We start from the raw sequence: 4,996 nt of genomic DNA on the forward strand, positions 1-4,996 counted from the left end.
GAAAAACATCATGTGTATATTCACAGCCAAGCATTCTTTCATGTGTCTGATTCACCAAAACATCCTCTAAAAAGAGAGCTTCAAGAAAAAAAATGACATGAAATAAATGAGTCCCCAAAGAAATCAGAATGTTTTGCTTCACTTACATTTAGTTTCTTTGACTCTGTGCATTATAGCATGTGTTTTCTATATTTTAATGCTAATACCTACTTATAAGTACACACATGCCATAGGTGTAGAAAAAAGTGAAGACTCCAAACTAAAAGGCTCAGGAATTATCTTAAACAAAATTATAGAAGAAAACTTTCCTAACCCACAGAAAGAGATGATCATGAGCATACAAGAAGCATATGGAATTCCAAATAGATTAGATAAGAAAAAATTTCTCCTGAAACATAATAGTAAAAACATCAAATGTTCAAAATAAAAAAAGAATACTAAAAGCAGTAAGGGAAAAAGACAAGTAACATATAAAGGCAGACCAATCAGAATTACACCAGACTTCTCAACAGGGACTATAAAAGCTAGAATATCCTGAACAGACATTATACAGACCCTAAGAGAACACAAATGCCACCCTAGATTACTATATTCAGCAAAATTTTCAATTAACAAAGATGGAGAGACCAAGATATTCCAGGACAAAATCAAATTTACAGAAATTTACACAAATTCATAAATACAGTCTTAAATAAGACAATAGATGGAAAACTCCAAAACAAAGAGATAATCTACACCCTAGAAAAAGCAAAAAAAAATTGCAACAAAACTAAAAGAAAAAAGGAAACAAACATAATTCTACCACTAACAACAAAAATAACAGAAAACAAGTCACTATTCCGTAATATCTCTTAACACCATGAAATCAATTCCCCAATATAAAGACATCGACTATCAGACTGGACATAAAAACAGGATCCAGCATTTTGCTGCACACAGGAAACTCATCTCAGAGACAGTCAGACACTACTTCGGAGTAAAAGGCTGGGGAAAAAAATTCCAAGCAAATGGTCCCAAGGAAAAAAACAGGAGTAGCCATTCTAATATGAAATAAAACACATTTTCAACCAAAAATTATCAGGAAAGATAAGGAAGGACTCTTTTTTTCTCATCACAGGAAAAATTTATCAAGATAAACTCTCAATCCTGAACATCTATGCTCCAAATAAAAGGGCACCCACATTCATGAAAGAAACTCTACTAAAGCTCAAAGCATATGCTGCACTATACATTATAATAGTGGAAGATTTCAACACCTCTTTCTCATCAATGGACAGATCATGGAAGCAGAAACTGAACAGAGAAACAGTGAAAATAGTAGAAGTTATGAACCAAATTGATTTAACAAACATCTAGAAAACATTTCATTCTAAAACAAAAGAATATACCTTCTGCTCAGCACCTCACTTTACTTTCTCTAAAATTCACCATACAGTTAGTTAAAAACAGATCTCAGCAGATACAAAAAGATTCAAATAATCCCATGCATCCTATTACATCACCATGGACTAAGGCTAGTCTTCAGTAACAACAAAACAAACAAAAATTGTACATACGCATGGAAGTTGAACAATGCTCTACTCAATGATGACTTTGTCAAAAAAAAAAGAAAAGAAGAAATTAAGGAATTTTAGAGTTTAATAAAAATGAATGCACAACATACTCAAACTTATGGGATGCAATGAAAGCAGTACGAAGAGGAAAACATAGTTCGGAGTGCCTCCAAAAAGAAATGGGAGAAAGCATACACTATCATCTTGACAGCATACCTGAGAGCTCTAGACCAAAAATAAGCAGTTACACCCAAAAATAATAGAGGACAGGAAAAAGAATCAAACTCATGGCAGAAATCAACCAAGTTAAAAAAAAAAGAACTATAAATAGAATTAACACAACCAGGAGCTGGTTTTTAAAAAAATCAACATGACAGATCAACCCTTAGCTAAACTAACTAGAGGGTACAGAGAGAGTATCCAAATTAACAAAATCAGAAATTAAAGAGGAGACACAGCAACAGAAACTGAGGGAGTTCAAGAAATCATCAAATTTTAAGACAAAAGACTACACTCAAAAAAATTGAAAATGGACAATTTTCTAGACAGAAACCATGAAACTAAGTTAAAACAGGACACGATAAGCCATCTAAATAGTTCCATAACCCCTACAGAAATAGAAAGTTATCAAAAGCCTTCCAACAACAAAAAATGCCAAGGGTTCAGTTCAGAATTCTATTAGACATAGAAGACCAATACCAATACTCTCAAAACTACCCAATAAAACAGAAACAGAAGTAACAGTATACATCTCATTCTTCAAAGCCACAATTATACTCACACCTAAGCCACATAAAGATCCTACGAAGAAAAAGAACTGCAGATCAATTTCCCCCATGTACATTGAAGCAAAAATATACAATAAAATCCTTGCAAACCAAATCCAAGACACATCAAAACCATCATTCACCATGGTCAAGTAGGCTTCATCTCAGGATGCAGGGATGATTCATATATGAAAATCTATTAATTCAATTTACTATATAAAGGAACTCAAAGGATAAAACAAGTAATTTTGTTATTAGATGCTGTGAGAATATTTGAAAAAAGTCAACACTCCTTCATGTTAAAAGACTTGAAAAGAGCAGGAATTCAAGGCCAATGCCTAAACATAGTAAAAGCAAAAACATCCAGTGGAAAAAGGGTAGCATCTTCAAAAAATGGTGCTGGTTCAACTGGCAGTCAGCATGCAGAAAGGGGAAAGCTTAGAACACATCGGCACATTGGAATAGTGCCTGCACAGACCACCAATGTCTTACCAATGCTTGTACCAATGCAAGCTGGTAAACTACTCCAGAAATCAGTCTGGTAGTTCCTCCGAAAATTGGACATAGTGCTACCTGAGGACTCAGCTGTCTCACTCTTGGGCATTTACCCAAAAGAAACTCCAACATATAACAAGGACACATGCTCCACCATGTTCATAGCAGCCTCAGTACTGTTGTAATATCTATTCTGGTGAGTTCTCTGAACTGTAGTCGACATGAATTTTCTTTATTCCCCAGATGGTGCCTGGGCCACATACTCTTTGTAAAGTCTCGCCTGTACCATCCAAATATTCATTCTTTACCCATAGTTGTACATCCTGTGCACTTATTCAGTGTTATATCTCCCCCAGATCATAACCCTCCTGCTACATATCCAGCCTCCAATGCTAACTCATGTTTCAGATTTATGCAAGGATCCAAACTGGTTAGTGATCATAATCTTCTTGCCCATGTCCTCCTAGCCATTGCCTTGGATATATTGTCCATACACTGATCTAGCTTGAGGCAGCCTTGAGTCTTAGGAGACATAAAACCAAAGAAGCATATATGCCCAGCTCTTACCACGAATGAACCAATTATTAAAAGACCAAGACTATATCTTTCCAGAAATTCAATAGTCCTATAGAAATGGTCTCCAATGAGAGAAGTACCTAGATGAACTCTTGGACATAGGACATAGAAGAAAAATTAAAAATTTCATCAAATAATTCAAGGTGTTTAAAGGAAATATAAACAACTCAAAGAAACTAATTGGAATTGCAAGAAATGTCTATTCCCAATAGCTATGTAATACAAGGAACCAGGAACTCCTTCAATTGACAAAGACATAATGAAAATATTGTGTATATATGCATTACACAGTTCTATCCAGTAGCAAACAAAACAAAACAAAACAAATACTAAACCACAAAATTTGAAGGTCAATAGATTGAACTAGAAAAGATCATATTATGCAAGATAACCCATACTCAGATTGCAAACATAGGATATTCTTATTCATCGGAGGCCCTTAGATCCAAATCTTCAAAACAGAGTAAATAATAGGGAGTATCTGTAAAATCTGGAAGTAAAAAGGGCCATTGAAGAAGTCGTGATGATTTTAGGAGCATTAGATGGGGTAATAGCAGGATAAGCTACATGAAAGGGAAATTAAGAAATGGGGATTCTAAACAGGGAGAATAACTGAGATAAATATAGAAGAAAAGAATAGTGTATAGTGACCATAGCATGTCTGAGAAAGAAATAAGGAAAAATATTGGTTTTCTATCTGGAAGAACCCATGATACATATAAGTTGGTATATAAATATACATACATAGTTTAAGTAAATTTTTTTTTTATCTGGGATGACAACGCTTCATCAAAGAGCTAAAGATCATCTAACAAAAGAACTCTAACACTAGTTATGAAAAGTGTGGTTAGCAGAGAAATGTGAATCAAAAGAACCCTGAGATTATACCTTACACCTAAGATCAACAACTCAAGCAACAGCCAATGCTAGTGAAGATGTGGAGAAAGAGGAACACTCCTCAATTGCTGGTGGGATTTCAAAGTGATACAACCACTCTGGAAATCAATCTGGCAGTTCCTCAAAGAAAATCGAAATTGTTGTTTTTGAAGACCCAGCTATACCATTACTTAACATATGCCCAAAAGATGCTCCAACATATAACAAAGACATGTCCTCGACTATGTTCATAGTAGCTTTTTTTAAATAGTAGCCAGAATCTGGAAAAAAAAAGCATGTCTCTCAATGAAAGAATGAATACAGAAAATGTGGTATATCCCCACAATAGAATACTGCTCAGTTTTTTAAAAGTGTTGACTACACAAATTTGACAGGCAAATTGATGTAAATAGAAAATACCATCCTGATGAAGTAACCCAGACCCAAAAAGGCACAGATGGCATGTACTCACTGATATGTGTAGAGTACCCCAAAAGCTCAGAATAACCACAATAAAACATACAGATCATAATAAGCTTAAGAAGAAGGGAGGCCAGAGTGCAGTCTTCAATCCCACTTAGAAGGGGGAATAAAATAATCATGGAAGGTAGAGGGAGGGAGGTTGCTGGGTGAGAGGAAAGGGTGAGGAAAAAGGGGAGGGGGTAGGTTCAGGAATGGGAGGTAACAAGCAAGCAATCCAGAGGGCCTGAAGAATAAATAGAAATATGT

Source organism: Micromys minutus (assembly GCF_963924665.1).
Source record: "Micromys minutus genome assembly, chromosome: 7".
Taxonomy (NCBI): domain Eukaryota; kingdom Metazoa; phylum Chordata; class Mammalia; order Rodentia; family Muridae; genus Micromys; species Micromys minutus.